Source organism: Oncorhynchus nerka, linkage group LG2 (assembly GCF_034236695.1).
Source record: "Oncorhynchus nerka isolate Pitt River linkage group LG2, Oner_Uvic_2.0, whole genome shotgun sequence".
Classification (NCBI taxonomy): Eukaryota; Metazoa; Chordata; class Actinopteri; order Salmoniformes; family Salmonidae; genus Oncorhynchus; species Oncorhynchus nerka.
In genome coordinates, this window is record NC_088397.1 from 99,010,383 (window position 1) to 99,026,802 (window position 16,420).

Sequence of the window (16,420 nt, forward strand, 5' to 3'; positions counted from 1 at the left end):
CACCGAATAGGACAGGAGAAGTACTCCAGATATAACAAACTGACCCTGACCCTATGACTGACTTAGTTTCTGGTCGGGGAAATGATGCAGATATTATATATAAAGCCACACCAACACACCAAACCCAGGTTAGCGTTTTAACCATTGGGATGCGAATTCAACCTTATTGTTCCTTTCCGGAATTCTGTTTTAAAAATGCAGATTGTACACAGGAGGCGGTAATACAGTAATAATATTAAAGATAAATTACAGGATATTAAACATAACAAATCAAATACAGTACAAATAGAATTGCATATTTTTTTCTTCTAAAAATAATAATTAATAATTAAAACAAATTTGCAGGACATAGAATACCACACAATATGGTAATATAATAATACTATATAATATATATATATAATGACATAATAAACATGATTATGATGTAGTACACAAAAAACGGGGAAACCGTGTTTGGCTTGCGAACTTTCATAAGGCTGAAGAGCCCCATGGTGGTGGTGGTGGGGTTATGGTATGGGGCAGGCATAAGTTACAGACAAACAAACACAATTGCATTTTATCGATGGCGATTTTAATGCACAGAGACGAGATCCCGAAGCCCATGTTTTTTGAAAGGTATCTATGGACCAACAGATGCATATCTGTATTCCCAGTCATGTTTAAATACATAGATTAGGGCCTTAATGAATGTATTTCCTTATATGTAAATTATAACTCAGTAAAAAAAAAAAAAAATCGATGAAATTGTTGCATGTTACAGTTATATTGTCGTTCCGTTTATAAAAGCTCTGGAGAGTCTTTTTAATGTGAAGGTTAAAATAACGAAGACAGAGTCAGTATGTTTCTTGAAGAGTCAACAGAGCCGAGAGATTGATCTTCATCGCCATAACAACAGATGAGAAAAGGTGCCAACCTAAAAGATGGCGGCTTTCAGTTTCCATGTTTATGTTTTTTTTTTAACATCACTTGACGTCAACAGGCGCGACACTAAAAACCATGGAAAGTGTTGCAACTGCAAAGAGTTGTACTTTCAGTGTGTTTTGTTTCAGAATCCGTTTTGAGAAACAAACCACAGGTTGTTCCACTGATATACACAGTACTCTGTTTTCTAGGAATTCAGTTGACGAGGTCCACAATGTGTGTATCAGATACAGCTGAAGTGTGAACAGTGAAAAACAGTGTTTAAAAACAAACAAACACTCAAATTTGACGATAAACATAAAACGGCGTGATCAGTGTGTTTCTCTGTGTGTGTTTCTCTGTGTGTGTGTTTCTCTATGTGTGTGTGTGTGTGTGTGTGTTTCTCTGTGTGTGTTTCTATGTGTGTGTGTGTGTGTGTTTCTATGTGTGTGTGTGTGTGTGTTTCTATGTGTGTGTGTGTGTGTGTTTCTATGTGTGTGTGTGTGTTTCTATGTGTGTGTGTGTGTGTTTCTCTGTGTGTGTTTCTCTGTGTGTGTTTCTCTGTGTGTGTGTTTCTCTATGTGTGTGTGTGTGTGTGTGTTTCTATGTGTGTGTGTGTGTGTGTTTCTATGTGTGTGTGTGTGTGTGTGTGTGTGTGTTTCTATGTGTGTGTGTGTGTGTGTGTGTGTTTCTCTGTGTGTGTTTCTCTCTATGTGTGTGTGTTTCTCTGTGTGTGTTTCTCTGTGTGTGTTTCTATGTGTGTGTGTGTGTGTGTGTGTGTTTCTATGTGTGTGTGTGTGTGTGTGTGTGTGTCTATGTGTGTGTGTGTGTGTGTTTCTATGTGTGTGTGTGTGTGTGTGTTTCTATGTGTGTGTGTGTGTGTGTTTCTATGTGTGTGTGTGTGTGTGTGTTTCTATGTGTGTGTGTGTGTGTGTGTGTGTGTGTTTTCTATGTGTGTGTGTGTGTTTCTCTGCGTGTGTGTGTGTTTCTATGTGTGTGTGTGTGTTTCTATGTGTGTGTGTGTGTGTGTGTTTTCTATGTGTGTGTGTGTGTGTGTGTTTCTATGTGTGTGTGTGTGTGTGTGTTTCTCTGTGTGTGTGTTTCTATGTGTGTGTGTGTGTGTGTGTGTGTTTCTATGTGTGTGTGTGTGTGTGTGTGTTTCTCTGTGTGTGTTTCTCTCTATGTGTGTGTTTCTCATCTTCAACAACTTCAATTAGAAGTGACATGTCGAAGCCTTTGAGCCCAACAAATGGCAGGCAACCCCACCCAGATCCAGGCAACCCCACCCAGATCCAGGCAACCCCACCCAGATCCAGGCAACCCCACCCAGATCCAGGCAACCCCACCCAGATCCAGGCAACCCCACCCAGATCCAGGCAACCCCACCCAGATCCAGGCAACCCCACCCAGATCCAGGCAACCCCACCCCCTCCTGCTGTTCAGTCCATCCACTGGCATTGTCTACAAGAAATCTGCCTCCAGAAAGAAAAGCTTCTCCCAAGTGAGTGTGACACCTACTCCCACTGCCTGCTGCTCTGCTGCTCGCCGGCTTTGCATTCATGTTACACGATGAAATTGCTGTACAATATGATCTTGTTGCCATCTGATGCACATTCAGATGTCATAAATCAGCACTGCAGAGTTAGTTACTTTAACTAGCAGTTCTCTCTCTGTGGGTCTAACCCCAAGAAGTTCTGGAAAACGGTTAAAGACCTGGAGAATAAACCCTCCCCCTCACAGCTGCCCATGTCCCTTAATGTTGATGAAGTGGTTGTTACTGACAAGAAGCACATGGCTGAGCTCTTTAATCACCACTTCATTAAGTCAGGATTCCTATTTGACTCAGCCATGCCTCCTTGCCCGTCCAACATTTCCTCATCTCCCACCCCTTCTAATGCGACTATCCCTGATGCTCCTCCCTCTATTCCCCCTGTCCCGCTACAAAGTTTCTCCCTGCAAGCGGTCACTGAGTCCGAGGTGCTAAAGGAGCTCCTTAAACTTGACCCCAAAAAAACACATTTGTGTCAGATGGTTTAGACCCTTTCTTCTTTAAGGATGCTGCCCCTATCATCTCCAAGCCTATCTCTGACCTTTTTAACCTGTCTCTCATTTCTGGGGAGGTTCCCACTGCTTGGAAGGCAGCCACAGTTCGTCCATTACTTAAAGGGGGAGATCAAGCTGATCCTAACTGTTATAGGCCTATTTCTATTTTGCCCTGTTTATCAAAAGTGTTGGAAAAACTTAGCAATAATCAACTGACTGGCTTTCTTGATGTCTATAGTATTCTCTCTGATATGTAATCTGGTTTCCGCTCAGGTAATGGATGTGTCACTGCAACCTTAAAGGTCCTCAATGATGTCACCATTGCCCTTGATTCTAAGCAATGTTGTGCTGCTATTGGCCAAAGCATTTGATACGGTAGACAGTTCCATTCTTGTGGGCCGGCTAAGGAGTATTGGTGTCTGTGATGGGTCATTGGCCTGGTTTGTTAACTACCTCTTTCAAAGAGTGCAGTGTATGAAGTCAGAACATCTGCTGTCTCAGCCACTGCCTGTCAGCAAGGGAGTACCCCAAGGCTCAATCCTAGGCCCCACACTCTTCTCAATTTACATCAACAACATAGCTCAGGCAGTAGAAAGCTCTCTCATCCATTTATATGCAGATGATACAGTCAGCTGGCCCCTCCCCGGATTTTGTGTTAAACGCTCTACAACAAAGCTTTCTTAGTGTCCAACAAGCTTTCTCTGTCCTTAACCTTGTTCTGAACACCTCCAAAACAAAGGTAATGTGGTTTGGTAAGAATAATGCCCCTCTCCCCACAGGTGTGATTACTACCTCTGAGGGTTTAGAGCTTGAGGTAGTCACCTCATACGAGTACTTGGGAGTATGGCTAGACGGTGAACTGTCCTTCTCTCAGCACATATCAAAGCTGCAGGCTAAAGTTAAATCTAGACTTGGTTTCCTCTATCGTAATCGCTACTCTTTCACCCCAGCTGCCAGACTAACCCTGATTCAGATGACCATCCTACCCATGCTGGATTACGGAGACATAATTTATTGATCGGCAGGTAAGGGTGCTCTCGAGCGGCTAGATATATTTTTTACCATTCGGCCATCAGATTTGCCACCAATGCTCCTTATAGGACACATCACTGCACTCTATACTCCTCTGTAAACTGGTCATCTCTGTATACCTGTCGCAAGACCCACTGGTTGATGCTTATTAATAAAACCCTCTTAGGTCTCACTCCACCCTATCTGAGATATCTACTGCAGCCCTCATCCTCCACATACAACACCCGTTCCGCCAGTCACAATCTGTTAAAGGTCCCCAAAGCACACACATCTCTGGGTCGCTCCTCTTTTCAGTTCGCTGCAGCTAGCGACTGGAACGACCTGCAACAAACACTCAACCTGGACAGTTTTATCTCAATCTCTTCATTCAAAGACGCAATCATGGAAACTCTTACTGACAGTTGTGGCTGCTTTGTGTGATGTATTGTTGTCTCTACCTTCTTGCCCTTTGTGCTGTTGTCTGTGCCCAATAATGTAAGTACCATGTTTTGTGCTGCTACCATGTTGTTGTCATGTTGTGTTTCTACCATGTTGTGCTGCTACCATGTTGTGTTTCTACCATGCTGTGTTGTCATGTGTTGCTGCCATGTTGTGCTGCTACCATGTTGTGTTTCTACCATGCTGTGTTGTCATGTGATGCTACCATGTTGTGCTGCTACCATGTTGTGCTGCTACCATGTTGTGCTGCTGCCATGTTGTGCTGCTACCATGTTGGTCTCTCTTTATGTCGGTCCCCGCAGGAGGCCTTTTGCCTTTTGGTAGGCCGTCATTGTAAATAAGAATTTGTTCTAAACTGACTTGCCTAATAAAAAGTAGTGGATTTGGCTACTTCAGCCACATCCGTTGCTGACAGGTGTATAAAATCGAGCCACAGCCATGTAACCTCCATAGACAAACATTGGCAGTAGAATGGGCCTTACTGAAGAGCTCAATGACTTAACGTCGCACTGTCATAGGATGCCACCATTCCAACAAGTCAGTTCGTCAAAATTCCGCCCTGCTAGAGCTGCCCCAGTCAACTGTCAAGTGCTGTTATTGTTTAGTGGAAATCTCTAGGAGCTGCGAAGTGGTAGGCCACACAAACTCACAGAATGGGACCGCCGAGTGCTGTAGCGCGTAAAAATGGTCTGTCCTCGGTTGCGACACTCACTACAGAGTTCCCAACTGCATCTGGAAGCAACGTCAGCACAAGAACTGTTCGTCGGGAGCTTCATGAAATGGGCTTCCATGGCAGGGCAGCCGCACACAAGCCTCAGATCACCATGCGCAATTCCAAGCGTCGCCTGGAGTGGTGTAAAACTCACCGCCATTGGACTCTGAAGCAGTGGAAACGCGTTCTCTGGAGTGATGAATTACGCTTCACCATCTGGCAGTCCAACAGACAAATCTAGGTCTGGTGGAAGCCAGGAGAACGCGACCTGCCCAAATGCATAGTGCCCACTGTAAAGTTTGGTGGAGGAGGAATAATGGTCTGGGGCTGTTTTTCCTGGTTTAGGCTACGCCCCTTAGTTCCAGTGAAGGGAAATCTTTAATGCTACAGCATACAATGGCTTTCTAGACGGTTCTGTGCTTCCAAATTTGGGGCAACAGTTTGGGGAAGGCCCTTTCCTGTTTCAGCATGTCAATGCCTCCGTGCACTAAGCGAGGTCCAGACAGAAATGGTTTGTTGAGATCGTTGTGGAAGAACCTGACTGGCCTGCACAGAGCCCTGACCTCATGGAAAACCTTTGCGATGAATTGGAATGCCTAAACGCCCAACATCAGTCCTCATTAATGCTCTTGTGGCTGAATGGACGCAAGTCCCCGCAACAATGTTCCAACATCTAGTGGAAAGCCTTCCCAGAAGAGTGGAGGCTGTTATAGCAGCAATGTTCCAACATCTAGTGGAAAGCCTTCCCAGAAGAGTGGAGGCTGTTATAGCAACAAAGGGGGGACCAACTCCATATTAATGTCCATGACTTTGGAATGAGATGTTCAATGAGCAGGTGTCCACATACCTTTGGTCATGTAGTGTATCTTTCATACTGGATCCAGAGACACACACATGGTATACAAGCATCCCTTTAAGGTTGGGATTGGGTGAGGGGAACCAAGATCTGTATCTAGTGGTAACACACCTGTAATACAGTGGAAACTGAAAGGGTTCACCCACACAGAAGGTGTACAACCTCAGAAGGCTGAAGAAATGTGGCTTGTTGTCAAAAACACTCACAAACTTTTACAGATGCACAATCGAGAGCATCCTGTCGGGCTGTATCACCGCCTGGTACGGCAACTGCTCCGCCCACAATCGTAAGGCTCTCCAGAGGGTAGTGAGGTCTGCACAACGCATCACCGGGGGCAAACTACCTGCCCTCCAGGACACCTACACCACCTGATGTCACAGGAAGGCCATAAAGATCATCAAGGACAACAACCACCCGAGCCACTGCATGTTCACCCCGCTAACATCCAGAAGGCGAGGTCAGTACAGGTGCATCAAAGCAGGGACCGAGAGACTGAAAAACAGCTTCTATCTCAAGGCCATCAGACTGTTAAACAGCCACCACTAACATTGAGTGGCTGCTGCCAACACACTGACTCAACTCCAGCCACTTTAATAATGGGAATTGATTGGAATTGATGTAAGATATATCACTAGCCACTTTAAACTATGCTACTTAATATAATGTTTACATACCCTACATTACTCATCTCATACTGTATTTTATACCATTTACTGCATCTTGCCTATGCCGTTCGGCCATCACCCTTCCATATATTTACAAGTACATATTCTTATTCCATCTTATTTTGTGTGTATTAGGTAGTTGTTGGGGAATTGTTACTTTACTTGTTAGATATTACTGCACGGTCGGAACTAGAAGCACAAGCATTTCGCTACACTCACATTAGCATCTGCTAACCATGTGTATGTGACCAATACAATGGGATTTGATTTGATCTTTACCCCAGAGCTAACACACCTGTAATAAGTGGAAACTTTACCAGAGCTAACACACCTGTAATAAGTGGAAACTTTACCCCAGAGCTAACACACCTGTAATAAGTGGAAACTTTACCCCAGAGCTAACACACCTGTAATACAGTGGAAACTTTACCCCGGAGCTAACACACCTGTAATACAGTGGAAACTTTACCCCAGAGCTAACACACCTGTAATAAGTGGAAACTTTACCAGAGCTAACACACCTGTAACAAGTGGAAACTTTACCAGAGCTAACACACCTGTAATAAGTGGAAACTTTACCAGAGCTAACACACCTGTAATAAGTGGAAACTTTACCAGAGCTAACACACCTGTAATAAGTGGAAACTTTACCAGAGCTAACACACATGTAATAAGTGGAAACTTTACCAGAGCTAACACACCTGTAATAAGTGGAAACTTTACCCCAGAGCTAACACACCTGTACTACAGTGGAAACTTTACCAGAGCTAACACACCTGTAATACAGTGGAAACTTTACCAGAGCTAACACACCTGTAATACAGTGGAAACTTTACCCCGGAGCTAACACACCTGTAATACAGTGGAAACTTTACCCCAGAGCTAACACACCTGTACTACAGTGGAAACTTTACCAGAGCTAACATACCTGTAATAAGTGGAAACTTTACCCCGGAGCTAACACACCTGTAATACAGTGGAAACTTTACCCCAGAGCTAACACACCTGTAATACAGTGGAAACTTTACCCCGGAGCTAACACACCTGTAATACAGTGGAAACTTTACCCCAGAGCTAACACACCTGTAATAAGTGGAAACTTTACCCCAGAGCTAACACACCTGTAATAAGTGGAAACTTTACCCCAGAGCTAACACACCTGTAATACAGTGGAAACTTTACCAGAGCTAACACACCTGTAATAAGTGGAAACTTTACCAGAGCTAACACACCTGTACTACAGTGGAAACTTTACCAGAGCTAACACACCTGTAATAAGTGGAAGACAACAGAGAACGAGAGAAATGACATCACATCTTACAGTAACGAACATACTTTAATACCTAGACGGTAAGCAACACCCTAGACGGTAAGCAACACCCTAGACGGTAAGCAACACCCTAGACCTAGACGGTAAGCAACACCCTAGACGGTAAGCAACACCCTAGACGGTAAGCAACACCCTAGACAGTAAGCAACACCCTAGACAGTAAGCAACACCCTAGACAGTAAGCAACACCCTAGACGGTAAGCAACACCCTAGACGGTAAGCAACACCCTAGACAGTAAGCAACACCCTAGACAGTAAGCAACACCCTAGACAGTAAGCAACACCCTAGACAGTAAGCAACACCCTAGTCGGTAAGCAACACCCTAGATGGTAAGTAAAACCCTAGTCAGTAAGCAACACCCTGGACAGTAAGCAACACCCTAGACAGTAAGCAACACCCTAGACGGTAAGCAACACCCTAGACGGTAAGCAACACCCTAGACGGTAAGCAACACCCTAGACGGTAAGCAACACCCTAGTCAGTAAGCAACACCCTAGACGGTAAGCAACACCCTAGTCAGTAAGCAACACCCTAGTCAGTAAGCAACACCATAGACAGTAAGCAACACCCTAGACAGTAAGCAACACCCTAGACAGTAAGCAACACCCTAGACAGTAAGCAACACCCTAGTCGGTAAGCAACACCCTAGATGGTAAGTAAAACCCTAGTCAGTAAGCAACACCCTGGACAGTAAGCAACACCCTAGACAGTAAGCAACACCCTAGACAGTAAGCAACACCCTAGACGGTAAGCAACACCCTAGACGGTAAGCAACACCCTAGACGGTAAGCAACACCCTAGACAGTAAGCAACAACCTAGTCAGTAAGCAACACACTGTGAGGTGAAGATCGAGAGGATTTTCTCTCAGTGGCTGTCAGAGAGAGAGACAGAAATACCCTCAGTAACATTGGTTAGGGTCAGCGGGCCTGTGTTTCAGTAAGAGCAGGCTAGGGTTAGAAGGGAAGGGTCAGGGGTCAGGACGGGGTCTTTGTTTCTCACTGTCTGGTTCTAGGTTCTACTATACCCACACCTCCAACATGCTACATTAAATGTGCCGTATGTCAATGTGCTAAACACACAGAGGTGATTAGCTAGCTGTCGCCACATCAAAGCTACATGACACGCTCCCACCCCAGCCTTGCTACACTCTCAGGTTGGGCGTGTGTGAGAACGCCCCCAAAACATTTGCCCCATTCCATTACAATGTGTTCAACAGCAGTGATTAGGAACAGGGTTCGGGCCTGCGTTTCATTGTCTGGTTCAAGGGCTCTCCTCTGACCCCATTCTCACACCTCCAACATAGTTAAAACACACACACACAGACACAGACACACACAGACACACACTCACAGACACACACTCACAGACACACACACACACACACACACACACACACACACACGCCCGTTAGACATTGGATAAAACAGAGCACCGTGTGTATTCAGCGCATTGGGCGGCAGGGTAGCCTAGTGGTTAGAGCGTTAGACTAGTAACCGAAAGGTTGCATGTTCAAATCCCCTGAGCTGACAAGGTACAAATCTGCCGTTCTGCCCCTGAACAGGCAGTTAACCCACTGTTCCTAGGCTGTCATTGAAAATAAGAATTTGTTCTTAACTGACTTGCCTAGTTAAATAAAGGTAAAATTAGGAAAGTCATTCAGGCCTCCTGAGTTTATCCACATTTTGCCTTCTTCATAAAATGTATTAAATATATACATATTTTCATCAATTTACACACAATTATGACAAAGCGAAATAAGTTAAGAAAGCCACTCCTCAGTAAAAGGCACATGACAGTCCGCTTGGAGTTTGCCAAAAGGCCCCTAAAGACTCACACCATAAGAAACAAAATTCTCTGGTCTGATGAAACCAAGATTGAACTCTTTGGCCTGATTGCCAAGCGTCACATTTGGAGGAAACCTAGCACCATCCCTATGGTGAAGCATGGTGGTGGCAGCATCACGCTGTGGGGTTGTTTTTCAGCATCAGGGACTGGGAGAATAGTCAGGATCGAGGGAAAGATGAACAGAGCAAAGTAGAGAGATCCTTGATGAAAACCTGCTCCATGTTACGAATAAATGAGTGAGGAGGTGTGGAGTCAGGCGCAGAGAGCAAAAGATGTGGGAAAAAACACGCTTTAATGTCCCGGAAACATAACATGAACAAAAGTAGGAAAACAAATGATCAGAAATATAAACGGACAGCGTGAAACCCAAATACAAACAAAATACACTCAAACACAGAACAGACGAACAAGCCCGCACGAAACAGAAGCGGGCTGAACAAACTATATATAACCCTACCCTAACAACCAAACAAGAAACAGGTGATACCAATCAGACAAAACCAAAGGAACACAGAACAACGGATCGGCGATAGCTAGTAGACCGGCGACGACGACCGCCGAGCGCCACCCGAACAAGAAGGGGAGTCACCTTCGGTAATATTCGTGACACTCCAGAGCACTCAGGACCGCAGACTGTGGCAAAAGTTCACCTTCCAACAGGACAACGACCCTAAGTACACAGCCAAGACAACACAGGAGTGGCTTCGGGACAAGTCTCAATTGTCCTTGAGGGGCCCAGCCAGAGTCTGGACTTGAACCCGATCGAACATCTCTGTGGAGCAAAGGGTCTGAATATTTATGTAAATGTGTTATTTAAATTCTATTTCAGTATTTTATTTTGAATAAACTAGCAAAAATTCTAAAAACCTGTTTTTGCTTTGTCATTATGGGGTGTTGTGTGTAGATTGATGAAGGGCAAAAAACTATTATCCATTTTAGAATAAGGCTGTAACGTAACAACATTTGGAAAAAGTCAAGGGGTCTGAATACTTTCCAAAGGCACTGTATATATGAAATATAAATGTGATGAAATGTTATACACCTTTAGTATTTATACTTACCTGATTTGATATATTCTGTTGTTATTAGTGTACCTTAGTTCATGGCTCTCCCTCTTGCACATTCATTGTACTGTGACGTGTGTTAGTGTTAGGATTAAGGCGGGATTAAGGCAGGAAGTTGGGCCCTGGGTGGGAGGAGTCCTAGCTAGACGCGGTATAGTGTTTTGATCACACACACACAGACCATATTATGTCTTTTCATTGCCAGTTAAATCTTTGATTTAAGTTGATCAGATCATTATTTTGTTTGTTAAAAAAAAGGAAAATAAATCTTGTCTCGTTGCATCATATCAGATCTTTGTGAAATATGTTTTGCCATTTGGGAACTTTGAATGTGGACTGTATGCATCCAAAACAACCCTGCCTCAGGCTTGGGCATTTTTAAATGGTAAGGAAGGAAATCTCTCTCTCACACACACACTCCCTGTCCTGAGGGGCTGTACACATGAATAACATATCATATATCCCACAAGGCACTCTATTCACTATTTAGTACACTACTACCCATAGGGCCCGGGTCAAAAGTAGTGCACTACATAGGGATTAGGGTGCCATTTGGGACAGGTGAAGAAACATAATCATCTCTCCCGTGAGACAACCGTAATCACAGTGAACAAACAAGGTGTTGTCTTGACGAAGTAATTTCAAACTACAACCCGTAACAACCAACCAGAGGAGTTTCCTGTCCCCCAGTGTGACCAACCAGATGAGTTTCCTGTCCCCCAGTGTGACCAACCAGAGGAGTTTCCTGTCCCCCAGTGTGACCAACCAGAGGAGTTTCCTGTCCCCCAGTGTGACCAACCAGAGGAGTTTCCTGTCCCCGAGTGTGACCAAACAGAGGAGTTTACTGTCCCCCAGTGTGACCAACCAACCAGAGGGGTTTCCTGTCCCCAAGAGTGACCAACCAACCAGAGGAGTTTCCTGTCCCCCATTGTGACCAACCAGAGGAGTTTCCTGTCCCCCAGTGTGACCAACCAACCAGCGGAGTTTCCAGTCCCCCAGTGTGACCAACCAACCAGAGGAGTTTCCTGTCCTCCAGTCTGACCAACCAGAGGAGTTTCCTGTCCTCCAATGTGACCAACAAACCAGAGGAGTTTCCTGTCCACCATTGTGACCAACCAGAGGAGTTTCCTGTCCCCCATTGTGACCAACCAGAGGAGTTTCCTGTCCCCCAGAGTGACCAACCAACCAGAGGATTTTCCAGTCCCCCAGTGTGACCAACCAACCAGGAGTTTCCTGTCCTCCAGTGTGACCAACCAGAGGAGTTTCCTGTCCCCCAGAGTGACCAACCAACCAGAGGAGTTTCCTCTCCCCCAGTGTGACCAACCAACCAGAGGAGTTTCCTGTCCTCCAGTGTGACCAACCAACCAACCAGAGGAGTTTCCTGTCCTCCAGTGTGACCAACCAACCAGAGGAGTTTCCTGTCCTCCAGTGTGACTAACCAACCAGAGGAGTTTCCTGTCCCCCATTGTGACCAACCAGAGGAGTTTCCTGTCCTCCAGTGTGACCAATCAACCAGAGGAGTTTCCAGTCCCCCAGTGTGACCAACCAACCAGAGGAGTTTCCTGTCCCTCAGTGTGACCAACCAGAGGAGTTTCCTGTCCCCCAGTGTGACCAACCAGAGGAGTTTCCTGTCCCCCAGTGTGACCAACCAGAGGAGTTTCCTGTCCCCCAGTGTGACCAACCAGAGGAGTTTCCTGTCCCCCAGTGTGACCTAAACAGAGGAGTTTACTGTCCCCCAGTGTGACCAAAACCAGAGGAGTTTACTGTCCCCCAGTGTGACCAACCAACCAGAGGGTTTCCTGTCCCCAGAGTGACCAACCAACCAGAGGAGTTTCCTGTCCCCAGTTGACCAACCAACCAGAGGAGTTTCCTGTCCTCCATTGTGACCAACCAGAGGAGTTTCCTGTCCCCCATTGTGACCAACCAGAGGAGTTTCCTGTCCCCCAGAGTGACCAACCAACCAGAGGATTTTCCAGTCCCCCAGTGTGACCAACCAACCAGAGGAGTTTCCTGTCCCCCAGTGTGACCAACCAGAGGAGTTTCCTGTCCCCCAGAGTGACCAACCAACCAGAGGAGTTTCCTCTCCCCCAGTGTGACCAACCAGAGGAGTTTCCTGTCCTCCAGTGTGACCAACCAGAGGAGTTTCCTGTCCCCCAGAGTGACCAACCAACCAGAGGAGTTTCCTCTCCCCCATTGTGACCAACCAGAGGAGTTTCCTGTCCTCCAGTGTGACCAACCAACCAGAGGAGTTTCCTGTCCACCATTGTGACCAACCAGAGGAGTTTCCTGTCCCCCATTGTGACCAACCAGAGGAGTTTCCTGTCCCCCAGAGTGACCAACCAACCAGAGGATTTTCCAGTCCCCCAGTGTGACCAACCAACCAGAGGAGTTTCCTGTCCCCCAGTGTGACCAACCAGAGGAGTTTCCTGTCCTCCAGTGTGACCAACCAGAGGAGTTTCCTGTCCCCCAGAGTGACCAACCAACCAGAGGAGTTTCCTACCCCCCAGTGTGACCAACCAACCAGAGGAGTTTCCTGTCCTCCAGTGTGACCAACCAACCAGAGGAGTTTCCTGTCCTCCAGTGTGACTAACCAACCAGAGGAGTTTCCTGTCCCCCATTGTGACCAACCAGAGGAGTTTCCTGTCCTCCAGTGTGACCAACCAACCAGAGGAGTTTCCTGTCCCCCAGTGTGACCAACCAACCAGAGGAGTTTCCAGTTCCCCAGTGTGACCAACCAACCAGAGGAGTTTCCTGTCCTCCAGTGTGACCAACCAACCAACCAGAGGAGTTTCCTGTCCTCCAGTGTGACCAACCAACCAAAGGGGTTTCCTGTCCTCCAGTGTGACTAACCAACCAGAGGAGTTTCCTGTCCTCCAGTGTGACCAACCAGAGGAGTTTCCTGTCCCCCAGAGTGACCAACCAACCAGAGGAGTTTCCTGTCCCCCAGAGTGACCAACCAACCAGAGGAGTTTCCAGTCCCCCAGTATGACCAACCAACCAGAGGAGTTTCCTGTCCCCCAGTGTGACCAACCAACCAAAGGAGTTTCCTGTCCTCCAGTGTGACCAACCAACCAGAGGAGTTTCCTGTCCCCCAGAGTGACCAACCAACCAGAGGAGTTTCCTCTCCCCCAGTGTGACCAACCAACCAGAGGAGTTTCCTGTCCCCCATTGTGACCAACCATAGGAGTTTCCTGTCCTCCAGTGTGACCAACCAGAGGAGTTTCCTGTCCCCCAGTGTGACCAACCAACCAGAGGAGTTTCCTGTCCTCCAGTGTGACCAACCAACCAGAGGAGTTTCCTCTCCCCCAGTGTGACCAACCAACCAGAGGAGTTTCCTGTCCCCCATTGTGACCAACCATAGGAGTTTCCTGTCCTCCAGTGTGACCAACCAGAGGAGTTTCCTGTCCCCCAGTGTGACCAACCAACCAGAGGAGTTTCCTGTCCCCCAGTGTGACCAACCAACCAGAGGAGTTTCCAGTCCCCCAGTGTGACCAACCAACCAGAGGAGTTTCCTGTCCCCCAGTGTGACCAACCAAACAAAGTTTCCTGTCCCCCAGTGTGACCAACCAACCAGAGGAGTTTCCAGTCCCCCAGTGTGACCAACCAACCAGAGGAGTTTCCTGTCCCCCAGTGTGACCAACCAAACAAAGTGTCCTGTCCCACAGTGTGACCAACCAGAGGAGTTTCCTGTCCCCCAGTGTGACCAACCAACCAGAGGAGTTTCCAGTCCCCCAGTGTGACCAACCAACCAGAGGAGTTTCCTGTCCCCCAGTGTGACCAACCAACCAAAGGAGTTTCCTGTCCCCCAGTGTGACCAACCAAACAAAGTTTCCTGTCCCCCAGTGTGACCAACCAGAGGAGTTTCCTGACCCCCAGTGTGACCAACCAGGGGAGTTTCCTGTCCCCCAGTGTGACCAACCAGGGGAGTTTCCTGTCCCCCAGTGTGACCAACCAGGGGAGTTTCCTGTCCCCCAGTGTGACCAACCAGAGGAGTTTCCTGTCCCCCAGAGTGACCAACCAGCCAGAGGAGTTTCCTCTCCCCCAGTGTGACCAACCAACCAGAGGAGTTTCCTGTCCTCCAGTGTGACCAACCAACCAACCAGAGGAGTTTCCTGTCCTCCAGTGTGACCAACCAACCAGAGGAGTTTCCTGTCCTCCAGTGTGACTAACCAACCAGAGGAGTTTCCTGTCCCCCATTGTGACCAACCAGAGGAGTTTCCTGTCCTCCAGTGTGACCAACCAACCAGAGGAGTTTCCAGTCCCCCAGTGTGACCAACCAACCAGAGGAGTTTCCTGTCCCTCAGTGTGACCAACCAGAGGAGTTTCCTGTCCCCCAGTGTGACCAACCAGAGGAGTTTCCTGTCCCCCAGTGTGACCAACCAGAGGAGTTTCCTGTCCCCCAGTGTGACCAACCAGAGGAGTTTCCTGTCCCCCAGTGTGACCAACCAGAGGAGTTTCCTGTCCCCCAGTGTGACCTAAACAGAGGAGTTTACTGTCCCCCAGTGTGACCAACCAACCAGAGGGGTTTCCTGTCCCCCAGAGTGACCAACCAACCAGAGGACTTTCCTGTCCCCCATTGTGACCAACCAGAGGAGTTTCCTGTCCTCCAGTTGATGAGGAGTTTCCTTCCACCATTGTGACCAACCAGAGGAGTTTCCTGTCCCCATTGTGACCAACCAGAGGAGTTTCCTGTCCCCCAGAGTGACCAACCAACCAGAGGATTTTCCAGTCCCCCAGTGTGACCAACCAACCAGAGGAGTTTCCTGTCCCCCAGTGTGACCAACCAGAGGAGTTTCCTGTCCCCCAGAGTGACCAACCAACCAGAGGAGTTTCCTCTCCCCCAGTGTGACCAACCAGAGGAGTTTCCTGTCCTCCAGTGTGACCAACCAGAGGAGTTTCCTGTCCCCCAGAGTGACCAACCAACCAGAGGAGTTTCCTCTCCCCCATTGTGACCAACCAGAGGAGTTTCCTGTCCTCCAGTGTGACCAACCAACCAGAGGAGTTTCCTGTCCACCATTGTGACCAACCAGAGGAGTTTCCTGTCCCCCATTGTGACCAACCAGAGGAGTTTCCTGTCCCCCAGAGTGACCAACCAACCAGAGGATTTTCCAGTCCCCCAGTGTGACCAACCAACCAGAGGAGTTTCCTGTCCCCCAGTGTGACCAACCAGAGGAGTTTCCTGTCCTGAGGAGTTTCCTGTCCCCCAGAGTGACCAACCAACCAGAGGAGTTTCCTCCCCCCAGTGTGACCAACCAGAGGAGTTTCCTGTCCTCCAGTGTGACCAACCAACCAGAGGAGTTTCCTGTCCCCCAGTGTGACCAACCAGAGGAGTTTCCTGTCCTCCAGTGTGACCAACCAACCAGAGGAGTTCCAACCAACCAGAGGAGTTTCAGTGTGACTGGAGGAGTTTCCTGTCCCCCATTGTGACCAACCAGAGGAGTTTCCTGTCCTCCAGTGTGACCAACCAACCAGAGGAGTTTCTGTCCACCATTGTGACCAACCAGACCATTGTGACCAACCAGAGAGTTTG